At 42.6% G+C, this 21022-nt stretch overlaps 1 long non-coding RNA gene across 2 annotated transcripts in view; it reads right to left on the bottom strand.

The window, feature by feature from the left end:
• Positions 1 to 1688: 1688 nt before the first annotated feature.
• LOC307218397 overlaps positions 1689 to 21022 on the bottom strand; it is a 124197-nt gene continuing 104863 nt past the window's right edge. For both annotated transcript variants that reach the window (XR_013839953.1, XR_013839954.1), the window contains 4 exons: positions 20927 to 21005; positions 15743 to 15851; positions 10262 to 10419; positions 1689 to 3918 (listed from right to left, as the gene is read on the bottom strand). This is a non-coding gene — a long non-coding RNA (uncharacterized lncRNA). The remainder of the gene's footprint in view (positions 3919 to 10261; positions 10420 to 15742; positions 15852 to 20926; positions 21006 to 21022) is intronic.

Genomic DNA, 21022 nt, shown 5'->3' on the forward strand with positions numbered 1-21022 from the left:
GAGGGAAAAAGTAAGGCATGTAAGGTGGTGGAAACACTCAGAGACAGGGGATTGGTGGTAGGATGGTGATGTGTGGTCAGAGGGAGAAGCAGGAGCAGACTGGGAGGAGGAGGTGTCAGAAGGTGAAGAGGTAGCAGGGTTTTAGTGAGCAGGAAGTGGCTGTGCCAGAGAACAGTCCAGAATCCGAGGCAGAGAGGAGTGGAGGCTGGAAAGAAGGGCAGATCAAGAGGCAGAGATCAGGCAGGCAGCTGAAGATGCCAGGGAGACTCCCCCTCCTGTTGCGACCAGCTCCTTCCCCCCCCCCCCCGATCTCCCAGAACCAGACAAGGAATGAAGAGTGCAGAGCAAAGAAGGACAAGATGAATAAATCTCAGGTTGCTGGGGAAGGACCCAGGAAAGCAGTCATGGAGAGTGGTGGGAAGGACAGAACCTTCAGTCCTGGCAACTGCCCCACTGGGGCAAGACCTACTGGGAAAAAATGCTGTGATCACTAGGCATGAGGTGTCTTGGTTTCTTTGAATAAAGAGTTAACTTCACTGATACTGTGTTTTATTGTTGACCTGCTCCTGACTCCGGCTCCTGACTGTCATAGTCTCATTGCTGAGCAACAGTGTGCAGAGCTCAGTGGAGTGGGAAGCCAGCCAACCAGAAGAATCTCTGAGGTGTACAGTGGTACCTCAGGTTGCGGACAGGATCCATTCTGGAGCTCTGGTTGGATCCCGAGGTTTCCACAACTGGAGGGACAGCTTCTGCGCATGTACGTGCGACAGTAGAACACTTCTGCACATGCACGTGCGGCAAAAACCCAGGAATATACTTCTGGGATTACTGCTTATGTATCCCAAAGTTTACGTAACCGGAGTGATATGTAAGCGGAGGTTTGACTGTACTTGCCTGGAGGCAGAAGTCAGGTCCAGTCTTAGGTTTGGGCGAACAGCAATCCACGTGGTCAGTTGGTCCAGGGGTCAGGAAATCCAATGTTCATGGAGTCAAGGGCCAAGGCCAGGGCCAGGAACTTCCAGTGTTGTTACCCGCAGCTGACTGCTGCTGGAAGCTCTGCGTAAGAAGGCTGAAGCCAGCAGGTTATCAGTGCTTTCTCTGTGTCCTTGAAGGCTGATCAGGTGCAGGCTAAAGGCTGATCACCTTCTCCCCCTTCAGGCTACTGACTCCTGGCCCATGGCACTGACACTGAGTCAGGTAGGATGTAAAGCAACCATACCTAAAAGGATAAAACCCAGCTTTAACGGCTCAGGCCAATTTTTTTAAATATAAAGTTGATTTAGAACCAAGTGAGACTTTTTCAACAGTACCCCTTTCTACCAGTGCAATCCTATACATGCCTCCTCAGAAATAAGTACTATTGAGTTCAGTAGGTTTTAATTCCAGGTATGTGTGCATAGGATTGCAGTTCAAGTACGGTAGATATTTCTCCATTCCATTTGGATATTGCCCCAACATATGAAATGGAAGGCGAAACTGAAGGCCAAATGCACAAAATATACTTTATGGAAATAGTGTTCATGTAGTCTTCTATTCCATGAGGAATGTGAAGCTTTTAAAAGAACTGGCTGAAATGAAGACTCTGTGCTGGGAATGAGTTTGTTTGCAATTTTTATTCCTCCAGGGAAGATATTCCCCCTAGGAGCAGGCAGTGCTGAAATAATTTGTTCTGGGAAACCAAAAAGTGATAAGGCCTTTTCAAACATTTTTATTTAAAGGACAGGTGTTTAATTATACTATTTGAGATTTATCAATATAATGTATATTTAATCATTATGAAAATACATTCATACTTGTATTTGGGTTATAACCAATATTAGTCACACTCAGAGGAGGACTACAACAATTAATGGGCATGATAAATGTCTCTTTATATCTGTGGGTCTGCTCTGGGTGTATGTTAGTTGGATACAATACATTATTTCCATATACAGTGGTACCTCAGTTTATGAACGTAATCCGTTCCAGAAGTCCGTTCTTAAACCAAAACCGTTCTTAAACCAAGGCACGCTTTCCCTAATGAGGCCTCCTGCTGCCGGTGCCCTTCCACCCTTTGGCTTCTGTTCTTAGACCGAGGTAAAGTTTGTAAACCGGGACACTACTTCTGGTTTTGAAGTGTTCTTAAACCAAATAGTTCATAAACAGGGCTGTTCTTAAACAGAGATACCACAGTATCTAACAAAAAACTAAAATAATGGTGAAAATCTGGAACAAACCTTACTTACAAGAGTAGGAACAGGGTAATAGTGTATGAGAAAGTACTGTCTTAGCTGTGGACCTAAATTAGGAGTTGGTAATTATCTGGTTGGAAAATTAGACCAGGGCTTGCCAACCTTCATGGGTGAGTGGCCACTTTTGAATTTTGATAAACTGTTATGGGTGCCCACCACAAAATGACTGCTCTTGGGGTATGGCATAACACAAAATGGCTTCTACATCTAATTTTTTTGTGAGAGGGGGATTGTGTTCAACCAAAGATGAACTGTTCTGGATGCTCTGCTAGTACCATCTTGGTAATCAAAGATAACCCCACAATTATTGGTAGTTGCTGCAGCAATGAGCTCATATATGTTTATATATATATGTACCCTTATTTGTGGGCTTGAGGGTGCTGGGCTCTGAGCTCAGAAAAGGGAACTATCTGTAAGACTTTGGTATTTGCCACCTATGCCCCCATCTAGTCAAGTGAGGTGATGGGAAGTCCTAGACAAAGTGACCTATGATGCTCTGTGTATAAAGAATATGTGCACTTTTGCTTAGGTGCAGACAAGCCATCTCTTTGGTGCAGTGTTCAACCTGCATTTGTAAAGTCTAGGAGACCTACACCCATCTTTAATAAAGCACTAGAACTGGCCATTCTGATGTTTTTGACATCCTTCTTTGGTATCCCTGCACCCAACCACTCACAAAATCCCTCCTTTGGGCCAGCAGTTCAGAGCAGGAATACAGGACCACATTGTGTGGCATGCTGCCCATTAGTTAAAAGTTATACCTACATCAGCCACCACTATACTTGTTCAGTGAGCCCACCAGCACTTCATGTGGTGTCTATGAAAGTTTTCAGTAAATATTGCCTCAAAAATCAAAATGCACGAGAGTCTGTTTACTCTTATTGCTCAATTTCTGTTTGCACATTCTCAGCCTCTCGTGCACTGAACATGTTCCCCAAAATATGTCTACATTTTATTGGATACCAGAACTGGACACCCACCTTCTGTTCTGTTCTGTTCTGTTCTGTACAGAGGAGGGGTTCAAGGAAAGATGCAGCACCACAAACATGGTAGCAGCTGATGGGAGGATATATTTTGGGTTGCCTGACCTCCAGGGCTGACCTATACATGCTGCTTGCATGCTTCAGCCCAGCAACAGCTGGCTGCAAATTATTGCATAGGCTCCCTGGCTGGGGTCTGCCCTCCTTTCCATTCCTAACCAAACTTTTACACAGCCATGGAGTCCTCTCCCTTATAGAGTGTTACCATGGAAAAAAGAAAGACTGCACTGGAGTGAAGGGAATAGTCCCTAAGCCTAATTACACACATACCAATAATGGGGTGGTACACATACAAAAGGATGCTGACCAAGGATTCCTTGTAACAAGCAAATACGGGAAAAGGTGAAGCTTTGAGAGAAGCAGCCGCAGCCCCGTGTTGCCTCTGGGTTTTTGCTATGTTGCCTTCCCTGAATTGCCTTCTCCAAATCAGCACTGAGAAAGAACTACTTTTATAATGGCACGTAGTTTAGAGAACAAAGACCCATGTTCCAGGAACCATAATGGCATAGATTGTGAAAGCATTATCCTTTGCCAAAATCCAGTGCCAAAATCCAGGCCTGTCTTGATTCACGTGCATGGGAACAGCCGTTTGTAGAGGCCCAGAGTAAGTAGCAAAATCCAGCTTGCTCCAGCTTGTTCTTCAGCCCCTGTAAGAAAAACCATTCTGGAAAATGTATCTGTTCTGATATGTGGTTGCTAAGCAGTTGCTAAAAACATCTAGGCTTGATTTTAAGGTTACTGATAGAGAATCTGCAGGGCTTTATTATACCAGGTTTTAAATCTAGCTACTGTATTAAAGAAATTTAATAAATGAAAGGGCAAAAAGGAATTAAGATGTGTTGCTTTTTAAAAGCACTATATGTAATAAAGAATATATCATGAACATAAATGACTCCAGCAAGCACTGACTTACTGCACTTTCTCAGTCTGTCTGATTACTCCAGTACAGTATACCTGAAGGAGCGCCTCCACCCCCACCGTTCAGCCTAGACTCTGAGGTCCACCACCGAGGGCCTTCTGGCGGTTCCCTCACTGTGAGAAGTGAAGTTACATGGAACCAGGCAGAGGGCCTTCTTGGTGGTGGCGCCCACCCTGTGGAACGCCCTCCCATTAGATGTCAAAGAAATAAACAACTATCTGGAGGCAGCCCTGTTTAGGGAAGCTTTTAATATTCAATGAATTATTGTATTTTAATATTTTGCTGGAAGCCACCCAGAGTGGCTGGGGAAACCCAACCAGATGGGCGGGGTATGTATGTATGTATGTATGTATGTATGTATGTATGTATGTATAAATAAATAAATTATTATTATTACCCCACAACTTCCCCCTGGAAAAAGGCACTGGTGGATAGCTCAGTTGGTTACAGCATGGTACGGATAACACCATGTTTTCAGGTTTGACCCCATATGGGACAGCTGCATATTCCTGCATTGCCGGGGGTTGGACTAGATGATCCTCAGGGTCCCTTCCAACTCAAAACAAATCTATGATTCTACAAAAACCCACTCTTTGCTGCTGAATCAGAGCAAACTGCAATTCAGGTTTTCCACAGATTGTTGTTCTGATTCAGCAGTATAGAGAGGGTTTTCACAGGGAAAGCATCAGGGCAAAAATAAGAAGGGCTTGGAAAGCCTGGATCCATCCCTAGAAATGCAGAGCAAATGTAAACGAGCACTTACTACAACTATTTTTAAATGCAAAATGCATTTTAATTGTGACATTTCCTTAAATTTCCAAATGTGCCCTCTGGCCTGAAAAGGTTGGCAGCCCCTGGTCTAAGTCTTTAATACTAGGGCAACTTTAGCAACTTCAGCTAGTCAAGCGGGTAGCAGATTTAATTGAACGCACATGGCCAATACAAACACCATAACAGTTGGCCTCTATTTTGGGAAAGAGGCCAAGGATCAAAGATCCTGAAAACATTTATATATTGGCACAATATTTTTAATGTCTTCGGAAAAATAAAATTTAAGAAATGAAGGATACAGAAATTCACAACAAAAATTGGCATCAAGAACTGTCTGCAGCACTCACTGACTTCAGTGTGTCAGTGCTTTGGCAGCAAAAGGGACCATACTGTGAGGGGACTGGCAAAGAGACAGGAGATGTTATGGACTATCTTTATATGGTGGTTTCTTACATTCTAAGTTTTCTTACATCATGGCTGACACATACATAGAAGCACCAGGATTTTTTTCTGCACAGCCACTGCTTACAGCTGCAGCTTTGAGAAAATGTAGAATATATTGCATGTGGCCATCGCTACACAGCAGCTCTTCCTGTGCCAATCATGTAGTGACTGTAATGTTGGAAATGCTTTTAATTCAGAACATGCTAGGACCATGTTGTGGTACCCAGGAAGGTATGGTGTATGTTCTGACAGAGTGAACTTCAGTTTTGTATAGGAAATGTTATGCTGTACTCAATATGTGATATTTTCTCTAGGTTGCACACCCTGATCAGTCTAATTAATCAGTCTAATTAGCAGCATCCTACTTTTGTTATACCATGTTTTCCTGAATCTACTTTTTCCCCGTGCACAGGTTAGCTTGCAACTGTCTCTGCTCTGCTCCATTTAGAGACAATAATGTTCCTTTGGGAAATACTAGTTTGCTGATTTGAGCATGCTTACTATTGCAATACTTGGCTGTTTCAAACAAGATTCTTTACTGATTGCCAGGAAAAGAAAAGAAAAAATCCCGCTAATGGTAGTCAGCCATGCCAAGAACTAAAAGCAAAGAACTTAACAGACCTTGGTTGCTGGGATTGAAGTTTTTCCTATAAAAACTGGACTCAGATCTGCTGGCATGAGACAGGGCATGTATAGTAGCAGAGTTAATGCCAGAGAGGGGCAAAGGTCTAGGGAAACCCATGATGTTGATGATCTTTCAGGTTTCTTCCCTGAACTCTTAACCTCTTCATTTTAAAAGTCTAGTCCTCTTATTAAGGGAGAGAGAAAACGAAAACAACAAACAAACCACACAAGCAATATACTGTTTAATTGCTCAGTTAGAAGCAAATATGATCCCACATTCAGGTTTTCTAGATAGTGAATGCAAAAAAACAACAACAGTGGGATAACTAACTGATGCTTGTCCACAGCACATTTTCTATGCAAATGCAGATTTATTTCTTTTTTAAAAATATGAACTACCTATATTTTGTGTTATGTTGTGAATTATAAAACTCCACCCAATGTGTACTCGGATTTACCTCATCTCAAAGTTTGCTTTACTTGAGCTTTCTTCTTCTTCTCTGAATGCCAAACTGATTTCATTTTGTATTGTGCCATGAGGACCTATTATACTCCTTTCCTGTCACTGGGAAGGCCAGGGAATCACTGCAGGCTGTTATCTGAGCGCTGGGAGCTGCATCGTTCTGAAGTGTCAATCAGCTCATCTGCGCTCCCTAAGGAAGGTGCTACATGGCTGCATTGTAAACATTTTGGCAGGTGTCAATACCAGAAGCGCCATAGTACTTCAGATTACTCTGGCCCAGGCAAGTTATATGACTTGTAAACAGGCAATGGCCTGTGGCAGAAATGCAGGGAGGCACAGCCCAATGAAGTTAACACAGTTCCTATAAAATCTATCTAAGGAGGCTCCCTGACTCATTCAAATTCCTATTGAATTTTCTATTATTATTATTATTATTATTACATGGGAAACACAGTTTGTTCTGCACAGACGTTTTGTGCATTTTTAAAAGCTAAAAGAACATCGCTCTGCTGTAAATCTTTGAACACCTCCACCCCTCTGTCCGTTTTTGAATTATTTAGCATCTCCTGTCAACTTATAAAGTTAATTAAGGCAGTCAATACTGAGCTTCGATGCAAAGCAAGAGGGTCGTTGGGAAGAAGACAACTGGAAACCACCCGACCTTCCTTTGTCCTTCTAGAAATGCTCTAAGTGGGCTGCATTGTAACTGACAGACTTCCTTAGTGGTACTGACAAGCCCCAACCAAACGCTGGGTTCAAAGCAAACATGCCTTAATGTAAAGAGACGTGTGAGCACAGTGATGCAGGCCGAAATATACTCAGAGTCGCAAAGTGATTTCATGCTCTTTATTCAGCTCATAGTGGTGAGGAGGAATGAATGTCCCCTCAAAGTATCTGCTTTATATACATTATTTACACAATGGGCTGCACATGATTGGCTAATTCCGGAATTCTACTGTAAGCCAATCAGGTTGTGGATTCACTTCAATCTGGAGCATGACTGGGTGGTTCCTGCCAACCAATCATACTGCTGCATTGTTCTAGGACCAATCAGACTGCTGCATTCTGAATCCTATTGTTCTAGGACCAATCAGACTGCTGCAGTTTGGATCCTATTTGACTCAGTACATAACACAGGCCCAAATGTAGAACACAGCAAGTCCTGTAACAAGGGTCTCCTCGGGAAACATGAACACTATCTCTACAAACTAACTAAAAAAGGTGGGAAGGCTTGAACAAACGCAGCACTGTGGCCCTGTTACAGGACTGCTAAGCAGGAAAAAGAAAGAAAAGCAAAAGAAAGAAAGAAAGAAAGAAAGAAAGAAAGAAAGAAAGAAAGAAAGAAAGAAAGTATTTAACAGCAGCTGGATCTTCAGAGAGATCAGTGGGTGAAAATTTTGCAACATGGAGATAAGCATTATCACTTGCTCCTGTCTGAAGATCTAGCTACAGTTAAAAGGGAGAGAAGCAGAGACTGTTGGGAAAAAAGAGGCAGCCTTATTCTATAGCAAATAGATTATGCTTTATTGAGGCATGTGATTTTTACAAGACAAACTGCCCTTTGGGTGCAAGGAATAAGAAACTAGGAAAACTGGAAGACCCGCTGAGGGTCATTTAGTCCAACCCCTGCAATACAGGGATCTCAACGTGCCATCTCCCATCCAATCTGAAACCATACTGGACCCTGCTTAGATTTGTGAATGTGCTAGCAGCTTTATTGCTGGACCACTAGGAGCAGGATTAATATTTGAAAAAGCAATAAACAATAAGCCCTAGTAGAAAATTATGCACACCTCAAGAGTTGAGCTCACTATACAAAATCAACCAAAAATGCAAACCTAGAGCAGCACACAAAGCATTACTTAAAGGGCCTGGTTTTTTTTAAAAAAATATCCACAGCAATCAAACTTTTCAACATGTGTTTAAACACAACCAGAGAAGAAAGAGGTTTCTGCTTGTTGTGAAGCTATTGAAAACACAGGATCCCTCCTAGAAAACAGAAGGCAAACCTCTCATTCCAATCATATTGGGATAGGGGTCAGCGATCATTCAGAACTTATCCTAGCAAAAAGAAGGCAAATATCTCATTTCAATCGTATTGGGGTGGAGGGATAATTCAGAACTTATTTTGTGGCACATAAAAGTCTTAATTCAGCATGGAAAAAAGCTAACTCTTATGGGGTTATTTGCTTCACAGGATATGAGCAGGAAGGAAGTGCTCAGCTTCTAAAAAAGAAAGTAGACAAAACATGCAATGGTATCTCTGTATGGCTGCATAAACAGCAATCATAAATTGATTCTTGTTCTTTTTGTTATTGTGCATAATAAAAGGTGCTGGAGAGGAGTATTTTGGACTTTGAAGTTTGCTTTGTGTTTCTGTTTAGAATAAGTTTTGTAATGTTGGGTGTTCACAGTATTTTGAATCCAGAAAGTGTTTGCCCCACTCAAAACACATTCATATCTCCTGTATTTCCCCTTTGATAGAACAAGTACCAGATGTGTGCAGCTTCAGCCAAGATCAAGACTTGGCTGAATCCGTCATGTTTGTGATGCATGGGATACAACAGAAACCAACAAACAAATTCACCCAAAGCAACATCTGACTGCACTTTGGAATGATGTCCATATCTTAAATGCTGGTTTGGCTTTAATAATGTTTTTGCTAAAAACATTTTTTGTTTAGGCAAGCCTATGAAGACATGTTTTAATCTGGTTGGTGTGTTTTTTTAATAGCTTATTGCTGATTTTAATTGTTTTTTGAATAGTCATTTCAGTTGCTGGGAGCTATAGGCTCTGTGCAACATAAAATAGTATTGCTCACCTGCACAGAAATCTGAAGAGACTGAACTCTGCAGCCTGTGGAGAGCATCTGTGCAAGGCTAAATAGAGCAACCCCTCAACAAAAAAGCCAAACAACATTGTGGTCAGCGTCTACTACTATAGGCCACCACACCAAAGAGAGGATGTGGATCGTGTCTTCCTGCAACACATGTTTCAGAGAAGCAAGAATTAGAAGTCACAGAGAAATTCAACTGCCCTGATGTTTGCTTGTTAGACAAACGCTAAGCATGGAATATCGAACACATTCCTGGCATGCACTGCTGAACAACATCCTTTTGCAGAAGCTGGAGGAAGGACTAAAGAGATTAGCTGCCCTCCATTTGATCATAACCAGTAGTTTGGTCCGTGAGGTTAAATCAGGAAGAACCTTGCGGGGGGGGGGGGGGAGTGACCATTCAACACTGGAATTCTTATTGTTAGGAAAGCTAAAGGTTAGTACTGTATAGTGGATTTCAGGAAGACTAGTTTTAAAAAGCTCAGATACTAGGTAAGATTCCATGGCCAGATATACTAATGGAGAAAGAAACTCAAGACGTAAGGCACAATCACAAATGAGAAAGAAAAACGGGACACATCTTTAAAAGGTCTGTGAGGAGGGTGAGGGGAAGGGGGGGGTGGATTTTGTTTCCTTCGGCTACTTGTATGGATTGTTGCATATCATAGAGGCATGGATATTCCGCCTGTTTGTAAAGATATCATTCTTGATTATCCATTGGGGAGTATAATGTTAATTTAGAAACCTAGCAAATACTCTGAGACTCAAGTATCAAGGTACGTACAGTGGTACCTCCGTTTACGGACTTAATTAGTTCCGGAGGTCCGTTCTTAGCCCGAAACCGTTCTTAACCTGAGGTGCGCTTTCGCTAATGGGGCCTCCTGCCGCCGCCGTGTGACTTCCACTACCCGAGGAAAGTTTGCTACCCGGAACACCTACTTCTGGGTTAGCAGAGCTCATAACCCAAAGTGTTCGTAAGGAGGACAGTACGTAACCGGAGGTTCCACTGCAGTTAAAACTCCATTGCACATGTAAGAGATGACACGTCTCTTCTGAAGTTAAAAGACTCCAGACTTCCTTGAGCCTGTAACCTGAGGGGAGGAACATGTGATTGACAAGGGAGAATGTACATAAACTGGTAGATAGCAAGGAGGCTGGCAGTTCAAGTTATACAATAAGGAAAAAGCTTTGGAAGCCTGGAAGATAGGCAAAAGGTCTTCCATTTCACTCTTGTTTGGTGAAGAGCAAGAAGTAAACTCCTATAAATGTGCACAAAATGGATATGCTTTAATTTCTGTTTTTAAATCCTCAGTTTTGCATAGTACAAAGACTGTGGCCCAGGGATTGGGAACCTGGGGTTCCCCAGCTCTTGTGGGACTCCAGTTGCCATCAGTGCCAGTCAACAGGACCAACAGTCAGGGGTGATGGAAGCTGAAGTTCAACAACATCTGGAGTTTGCCATTCCTACTGAAACCAATAACTTCATAACACTGGAGCCAAGCTGAAGTGGTTAAGCATTCTTTAGATTCCTCCCTGTTCATAAAACCTAGGTTTTAAAATTTCAGCAAACCTAAATATCAAGACACTCTGGCACCCTCTAGCGTCCGGTTCTTAATTTTGCAGCTTTAGACAGCAACAATGCAAGACTTCCAAGGGCTGCTTCCAGCATTGCTTCTGTTTTACAAAGCCTGATACAAGTTTGAGAGCAGTTTCTGATGTCTTAACAAATGTTGATGGAAATGTGATCAAGCAGTACTTTGGTTTTTATGCTTTTTCTGTACCCTGGAAGATGCACCAACTATAACTGCCCCCCTGCCCGATCTCTTGAAGGACAGAACGCATATACCCCCAAAGTCAAGGTGTGTGTGTTTTGTTTTCATAAAGGAGCAGCAGTGGGAAAACAGGAAGTGCAGCTCAGTCACACTTCTTGTTTTGGTGGCTGTTCCATTCCCCCAACTGGGCAACCATTGAAGTCACCCATCAGAAATCTTCTATGAAGCTAAGCTCCCCAGTTCACACAGCTCAAATAATTTGGCAGTGTGACTCACATCTGTGCACTGGTTCTCAGTGCCCAGTACTGTTAATGTGGTAACTATCAACATTTCTGACCATTATTAACATTATGAAGACAAATTCCATCTTCTTCCCTACACCCATTTTCAACACTCAGGTAGGGGGGTGTAAAATGGTGTGAACCCGGATTGCTCTTGATTAGCATGGAGTGGCTCTGTAAGGGGTCAGAATGTGAAGGTAGTAACCAAATTAGATAATATTGGTCTTTGGCTCTGTGTTGCATTTGCAAGCTAGTAGCAATTCCCTTTCAATCTGGTCATGATAACAAATTTGTAGCTTCAAGAACTGGCAGTGCCTGGGTGCTTGGTTTTTTTAAATCTTCTGTCCCCATCTTTTTCCTATTGTGTTGTCTTTCAGATGAAAAGCCTGCAGCTAGGATCCATCGTGGGGTTTTTTTGCTTATTGATTTTATGTATGTGAGCCATTCTGGGATTTGAGGCTGAAGAATGTAGAATTGCTTAAAATAAATACCCAATCAGGAACAGGCCATGTGATCAGACTCTCCCTCCCCTCTATTATGAAGCAGAGATTCCTCCACCAGGCTTAACCATGACTAACAATTAAATTGGCAGCAAGGGGAATTAGAGTTACTGGAGAAACTGAGGTTGTCTGATTAATCTAGGATCTGAAGCTAGCTCTAAAGTATGGTTTCAGGTCTTGTGTTAAGTAGAACCCAGGTTAGTCCTGCACATAGTTAATGTTGATTTTGACAGGGCGCTTGTCCCATCTGAGCATTATTTAGCTGTTAACCCAATCCCCAGAATAGTTCCCACCTGCACATTTTTAAATTCATGTATGAACAGCAACTTTGGTTTTCCCATTTATACCAGTAGGTATCTCTTTTGTGTTTGTCCCTGCCTTCTAATTTGTTGATTCTGTTATGCAAGTTAAGTACTGACAGGGCATGATCACATATAGCTGCTCACGTTTTGTTTTGTTTTTAATTCCCCGCTTAAGAAGTGTGCAAAAGCACAGTGTCAAGCAATTGTCATTTGCTTGTGCAGCTTTCTGGTTCTGTGGAAATGTGAGAAAAGTATATATAAAGTACTGTATATTAAAAGGCCAAGCACCTGGCACACCCTTGCTGCCATGCTGGAAAAGAAAGGAATTGTAAATTCTCAGCACACTCTTTTCAGATTGGTGCCCAATATATCTAGTGTAGACGTTTTCTTCTTTTTCTTTGGTGATCACTTGTAGCCGAGTAAGATTGTCTTTCATGAACACGGTCTTAGCAGTGAGTCTGTAAGTGACTGTGGAGGTCAATTCTGGGGGCATAAGTTTCTGGGTGAGAGTTGATCATGGTGAGGGTTTGCCAAACATGCCTTCCTCTTAGCACGTTTCTCCCTTTTGTCCTGATTTTAGTTTGAATGTCTTCAAAGTCCATGACACCTTTGGTAAAGGCTGTTCTGCAACTGGAGCACTCGCAGACCAGTGTTTCCCTGTTGTTGATGTTTATACTATATTTTTTTAGATTTGCATTGAGAGAGTCTTTAAACCTCTTTTGTTGACCACCAGCACTACACTTTTCATTTTTAAGTTCGGAAGAGAGTAGTTGCTTTGGCAGATGATAATCAGGCATCTGAACAACATGACCAGTCTATTGAAGTTGATGTTGAAGAATCATTGCTTTGACACTGGTGATCTTTGCTTCTTCCAGTACAATGGCATTAGTTCACCTGTCTCCCAAGTGATATGTAAAATGTTTCGGTGACACCCTTGATGGAATCTTTCAAGGAGCTGAAGATGGCATTTATAAGTGGTCCATGTTTCACAAGCATACAGGAAGGTTGGTCGTACAATAGCTTTATAAACAAGCATTTTGGTTTCCCTGCAAATGTCCCAGTCTTCAAACACTCTGCACTTCAATCGGGAGAAAGCTGCACTCATAGAGCTCAGGTGATTCTAGATTTCAGCATTAATGTCAGCCCTTATGGAAAGATAACTGCCCATGTAGGAGAAGTGATTGACACTTTCCAACGTTACACCATTGAGTTCCATTTGTGGTGCTGCAGAGGGGTTGTTTTGTGCTTGTTGGTATAACACTTTGGTTTTTTTGGGATGTTGAATGAAAGGCCAAGCTTTTTGAAAGCTTCTACAAAGATATTTAGGATCATAGGCGCCGACTCCATGGGGCCTGAGGGGGCCCGAGCCCCCTCAAAAATTCGTTTGGGGGGGCTCTGCCCCCCCAATAATTTAAGAAAAACAAAGCCACTCCCGATCTAGAGAGGGGGTGGGGTTGCGGGCTCTCGACCCATCAACAATCTCGCGGGGCTGGCGTCAGCCCCGCAAGAAGCGGGGATTCCCCCTAGCTCATTAATATTCACCGCCCACGGCGGCAGCCAATCGGCTGCCGCAAAGGGCAGGCCCTCACAGGTTCACTTAAGGTCGGGGCAGCCCGGGGCTCGCCCCTTTCGTTCCCCCAGCAGCAGTGGTTTGGAGGTCTTGGGCCCCCCCAATATTTTTTATAAGTCGGTATGGGCCCCCGCCCCCCCAATATTTTTTATAAGTCGGCGCCCCTGTTTAGGATGGTTTGGAGGTCATTCTCTGAGTGTGCACACACTACGTTGTCATCAGCATACTGAAGCTCTATGATGGATGTTATGGTAACCTTACTCGTTGCTTTCAGTCTACTCAGATTAAAGATCTTTCCATCTGTTCAATATATGATTTCTATCCCGGTGGGATCAAGTGGGATCATGGCAATGAAAATAATAGTTGGGGTGATAATAAAACCCTGTTTAACACCTGATCCTACTGTGAATGGTTCACTTTGAGAGCCATTGTCATCTGCGATTGTTGCTGTGATATTATCACAGAGGAGCCGTTGGGTGTTCACAAATTTATCTGGGCAGCCAATTTTCAGAAGGACAGTCCATAGGGCATTATGATTTACAGTGTCAAAGGCCTTGGTCAGATTGGTGCCCAATATGTCTAGTGCAGAAATTTTTAATGTGGTTTGCTTGTGCAGTTATCCGGATTTGTGCAAATCTGAGAGATCAAGAGGGAGGACCCAGGAAATAGTTATTAGCACAGCTGGAAAAGAAATGACAGCATAGAGGAAGTAGTGGGCCCAGAAAGGGGAGGAGGAGAAAACGACAATGGATCCACCCACTCCAGTGCACCAAGTTTTGGAGCCCAATTCCCGCCCCCCCCCACAACTCATCCAATTATCTCCATATAGAGTAAAGTCAAATTTACTGGAGAGGGACAAACATGGGAGATTGGTACTGTTTGAGGTCAATGTCTTGTGGACTATGCAAATTAAATGGGAATGCAAACAGCTGCAAACATACAGTAAACTCCAGTGGATACAGGCCCTAAATAGCTAACCATGCTTAAGCCTGTCAGAGGAAATTTATAGCTCCAAAAATATTGCTTGGAAACATTACCTTGTTCTCTCTCGCTCAAATTGTCTAACAATGACTATGTAACTGATAGCATTATGTTTGTGTTTTCTAGTGAAACGTTCACCATGACCATAGATTTTTGTCTTTGTTCCCACAACTTGGGAAAGGGACTCACCCATCAATTCTGAATGCCAATTTAAAATGTTTAAAAGTCACATTGGAAGATTTGTGTCACATACACACAAACCAGGTAAAGTACTCTGTTACCACTTTCCCAGTCATGACTTCTGCCAAGGAATCCTGGGAACTGTAGTCTGGAGTCTCCTAACAACTCTCAGCACTTTGACGAACTACAGTTCCGAGTATCTGTTGGACAAAAGCCATGACTGTGACAGTGGAATCCAAGTGCTTTAACTGGATTGTGTGGGTGTGCTGTTACGCTTTGCTAGGCTCCTTATACCTTTGGATGAATGACGGATATTGTCAGATTCAGGTTTTCAAACTGCGTCATGTTAAAAGTGTCCTTCCATTAAAAAGGTGATTGTGCAGCAAAGTTTGATTTTCATTTTTTGGAGAGATCACCAAACCCACCTGTCACTCTTTACTCTAATGTCTATAATTTTTGGGAGAACCTCTAAATAACAGAAAGGAGTTACATGAGAAAAGCAAACTTTTGCTTTCAAATTTTATTGAAGGTACCATCTTGAAGTGAAATGTTAAGCTGCAAAAATGGTGAATGTGTGTTTTCCAGCTTTGGTACGTGCTGCTGGCTTTGGTTTTCATCAATATAATACAGCCAGATTTTCAGGACAGAACACAGTCTTCTCTGATCACCGCTTGCTGAGTTCCTGTGACGCTAAGATGGCTGCCATCCTTCAGTTATCACAGTACTGTACCTTTTGTATAGACAGCATCAGCACAGTGATAACTGAGCCAGGGCAGCCTGTCAGTCATTGCCTACCCATGTTCTTGGGATGACTGGACTTCCATTTACCAGATGCAGATGGCCCCAAGAGTCAAAAGCTTTACTTCTCCTCAGCTGCATGTACAGAAAGATGAAGGTCACAGGGGGCACCGATGCTCGACTCTCGTCACCGCTGAATCTGATGCACACATAATAAATATATAGGAAAATTTGCTTGGAAGCTTATTCAGTAATTGAGCAACCATGCTGCAGGCACTCTAGTTAATTGTTCATGATATGACTAGATGTATTTTTATACAAACTGCTCAGAGAACAACAACAAAAATCACTGGTACAGCATTTATTGACAAAATGGTGGCCGAGTCATTCCAGAGAGACTGGCATCATGCTCAAAAGACACCCATTTGTGCAAAAGAACAACACTGTGGTTGAAGAGCCGTTCACACGGGGGGGGGGGAATATGGCATGGTTTGTCTTTCACAGTGCTGCTGAAACCAACTGAAATGTTGAGTCAGAATTCAGTGATGCGTAATTATTAGACTGGCACTCCTACTAGGCCTTATTATGTCACTTTCCTCAGGAAACGTTTCACATGAAATCATGTTTTACACAATACCTATTTTTAAAAGCAGTTTTCAGACTTGGACTGGGGAGATCCTGAAAGAAGAAACATCACCCAGTGGACCTCAGTTTGTTTGCTCCGTCACCAGCATGTACTTTCCGGAAACTCCTGAAGATATTTTTGTTTCAACAAGCTTTTTCCAGCTGGATGAAAGGGTCTCTACCTTAGATGTTTATTTTGTATTGTTTTTCACCTATCTTCAGTAGTTGTTTTGTACGGTTTTTACGGTATGTTTGTAAATCACGTTACTCATGTAACTGGGAATCCCATTCAACTCCATTCAACTTGCTTCTGCATAAACATGCCTAGGATTGTGCCATTGGACCATTACTAACAGAACAGGTAGAATAGCAATGGTGTTGCAACTGCAATATTTCAGGCTTCTGCCTTGGGTGCTTGCTCATATTTAAATCTAGCTGTTGTTGTTTTTGTAATTTTTTTTACCTGCTTTTAATGGTTTTTATGGTATGCTTATAAATCACCTCTGGACCTATGTGAAAGGTAAATCATAAACTAATTAAAAAACACCACCAAGACCACCAGAGCTGTTATGTACAAATCTAATCTAGGTCTCAGAGTTTTAAAATCTAAGCTGTGGTGGGGGGTGGCGGGTAGGTCCAAACTGTTTTGTCCACAATACGTTTAAACTTCTAGGTGCCGAATAAAGAAGGAAGAGTGCAGAATTGCTGTCAGCAAACATTAAAGATCCTCTGGGTTTGCAGTGCCTGGTTTGAGGGTGGAGGGGTGGGAGGCTGCAGGGAAGATGCCCTCAGTTGGCCTACCTCTCCCTCACTGCCTTTCTTCCTCCTCCTATTTCTTCTTACAGCTGCCTGCTCTCTCCAGGAAGAAAGCAAATAGATAAGATAGAGAGAAGGGAGGCCTGTCAGCTGCTTCTGCCCATCTTCGCACTACCATAACCTGCTTGTTCATCACTTCTGATCCAAAGGAGACAAGTGAGCAGCAGTGCTTAGAGGTTATGGAATGACTGGACCCCTAGATTGTGAGCCACTGGAGGTACCCAGTCACATCAACTTCTGACACCCGTCCCAGAAGGTAAAATCATTATTAATTTACATTACTTATAAGTACCCCATGCCAACAACAACATTTTCTGAGCAGCTCAGGAAATAAAACATTCTTTAAAAAGCATTCAGCAATACATTAAAAAAACCACCACCAAGATAAAAGAAGTTATACTGTACAAAACCTGTAAATTGCTGTTTGCATACCATTTGCTATTTTGTGTGTTTTATTCATCATAGCCCAACAGCACAATCAAAGGCAAGTCTACACAGAGGCAAGTCTTATGGAGTTCAATGGGACTTCCTCCCGGGTCTGTGCATATAGGATTGTAGTCTTAGGTTAAATAGGGTTTTTGTGACTACCTACTGTAGCATTAATAACTGTTGTGGCACAAAAAAGGAATTTCCAGGACCCAGGGCTCATCTGTGAGTACATCTTTCCAAAAACAATGCAGCAAAACTCTCGGGAACTGATCCCAACAGAACTCTTGTCTCTAGTAGTGTTACTCCCTAATGGAAAGTCAGTGCCATCCAGTGGCTGGTGTGTTGCATTTGTTATGAAACCTGCCAGTTCAAATTTCAGGAGAGAGATCAGAGATGGGGTGACTACTCTAGCCCGGCGGCTAAGAGACTGTTAATGCAATAGGCAGCCTCAGGCAAACTGCAGCCCCCTTCCAGTAACAGGGGAATAAGAATGTGATCTACATTACAGGTCTACCAGAATGGTTACTGAGATGAGGTATGGTAAAGCATTCAGAATATGAAAAAGGTACTGCAGAAATGCTAAATATTACTAGCAAGTCTTCAGAACCATGCTTTGTCACGAGGCCCAAGTTCCTGAATAATAAAATCCAAAATGCTGAGAAAATATATTGGGCACTGCAGCGCACTTTCAATCTGAAAAATAGGTACTGCAAACTTTGCATTAGTGAGGAGTGGGAACCTGGGTATGTGAACTCTGAAACAGCAAGGAGCCCTCAATGAAATTTCCTTGTGATAAAGATATACGAGACCTATTGCTGAAAGGCCAGCCATCCTTATGTTAGCCAAATGACGAATGATTAAATGAACCTAGCAGCACTGTGGCCATTTAAACAGGTGGAAGCAGCAAATCACTGTGTTTCAAATGCTCATGTTACATCAAAAAAACACATATTACAACTGATGTTTCACTATACAAGCAGGGTATAAGGACTTTGTTTCACAAAGCATTTAAAAATGTTTCATCCCAATTCAGGACCTGCCCAATTCAGAAAGCCCATCTCTAATTAGGCAGGGTGATTTTGGGCAGCATTAATATGCATATACATCAATTGCATCCACACACAAACATATAAACTATATTGCTTATCTTCACCCCCACCACTGCCACTTCTTTCCTTCTGCTGTCTCCACCTCTATATTTAGATTGTAAGCTTGCTGGGGCAGGGAACTATGTATTGCTTATAAAGGTAAAGGGACCCCTGACCATTAGGTCCACTCTTGGGTTGCAGTGCTCATCTCACTTTATTGGCCGAGGAAGCCGGCGTACAGCTTCTGGGTCATGTGGCCAGCATGACTAAGCCGCTTCTGACGAACCAGAGCAGCACACGGAAACGCCGTTTACCTTTCCGCCGGAGCGGTACCTATTTATCTACTTGCACTTTGAAGTGCTTTTGAACTGCTAAGTTGGCAGGAGCAGGGACTGAGCAATGGGAGCTCACCCCGTCACGGGGATTCGAACCACCGACCTTCTTATCGGCAAGTCCTAGGCTCTGTGGTTTAACCCACAGCGCCACCTGCATCCCTGTATTGCTTATAGTTCTCTGTTAAATATCATGTTCACTGATAGTTCTGAATAAACAGAAAGCAAACAAGCCGTTTTTAAAAAAAATTGTAAAGAGGGAACCGTAGTTTGATTTTCTGCTCAGGTAAGCTTAACTTCACCTTATTTACTAATGTGCCTTAAACCACTCCTCCAGCCCCATGGAACAGAAGATTTCATCAAAGGGCTCCTGCTACATTTGGTGCTGCACACCAGTTTGGACTTCAGTAGTCAAAATTGTGATGTATGGAAGTGAGAGCTGGACCATAAAGAAGGTTGATCGCCGAAGAATTGATGCTTTTGAATTATGGTGCTGGAGGAGACTCTTGAGAGTCCCATGGACTGCAAGAAGATCAAACACATCCATTATTAAGGAAATCAGCCCTGAGTGGTCACTGGAAGGACAGATCATGAAGCTGAGGCTCCAATACTTTGGCCACCTCATGAGAAGAAAAGACTCCCTGGAAAAGACCCTCATGTTGGGAAAAATTGAGGGCACAAGGAGAAGGGGATGACAGAGGACGAGATGGTTAGACAGTGTTCTCGAAGCTACAAACATGAGTCTGACCAAACTGTGGGAGACAGTGGAAGACAGAAGTGCCTGGTGTGCTCTGGTCCATGGGGTCACGAAGAGTCGGACACGACTAAACAACTAAACAACAACAGTCAAAATTGAGCCTCAGTGCCCTCTGGTTATTCCAAGGAGCTCTGGGACATAACCTCTTACTGCACTCTTACAGGTATTAACAAACATAGCAAGAGACCAGAGCAAGTCCGGCCTCTGCTAGAAACAGTAGTGCACTCAATTACTGGAATGCAAGTAGGATAAAAAAGGCAACTTGCAGAAAGATGTCAACATTTTCCATATGAAGACAAAAGCTACTGAAAAATTACATAAGAAGATGGCTTATATAAGTCTGGTGATTTAGGATGCCACTCAGATCAATGGCTGCTTAGCCATTAACTTCAGCGAGACGTGAACTGTAACTTCAGGCTACGATGTTCCTTGACATTTAGATCCAAAATACAAAATGTTAAACCAGTATCTCTAGAAATGAAAGGAAACAGAACTGCAAATAAATAAATAAATAAATCTGCATCTAAGTTCCCAAACTATGTATGTATACGCCAATGAATGTTTCCATATTAGAAGATAGGAATCATAAAGCCATCAAGCAATTGCACAGAGAAATCGCTAGGCTGAATTAGTATTAGAATAAATCTTGCATACTTTGTTAAACACAAGAGGGCAATAAAGAGACAGAAAAACTTCTTGGAAAAATACTTTTAAAATAAATCCCAAGCAAATGTTACATAACAGCAGACAGATATTTACACAACGGGATATGAAGCCCCAGCCATCCGATCTTGGTTAGTTGGAACCTGGAGTGATCTGACAAACCTATTTACCCAAATTTTCTGGGTATCTCCCACAAACCCCTGTGCCAGTATAAAAGAAAAGAGGCATGTAACATAATAGCCCCAGATCCAGAGATTATACTGTGTATAAACAGCTGTGCATAAGCTGCAAGATGTAAGATGTGAGGATTTCCTGCACTCACCACAAAACAGATGAGCAAGATATTCAGTTCAGATAGTGATCACCTGTTGGGGAAAGAGACACTGCCTTGAGTCAGTCTCCCAACCCCCCAGGTCAGCACTGTATGCACACTTTCAGGTGTTGGATGTGGGCTTTCCCCCTTGTGTTTGTGCTGGCCAGCAGCCGTAAGAGCAGTTCACACACAGATGGCTGTTTCCAAGTACAGACTTGGCACTCATACTTATCCAGACCTCTTAGTACAAACATGTCATTTTCAGATACGATGGTGCCAGATGTTGGAGAAGCTGAATAACAGGGTTGAAAGAGGCATTCTTACTTGAGACCTACAGCAAGAAAAGCA

This window comes from Podarcis cretensis (genome assembly GCF_951804945.1).
Source record: "Podarcis cretensis genome assembly, chromosome: 6".
Lineage (NCBI taxonomy): Eukaryota > Metazoa > Chordata > Lepidosauria > Squamata > Lacertidae > Podarcis > Podarcis cretensis.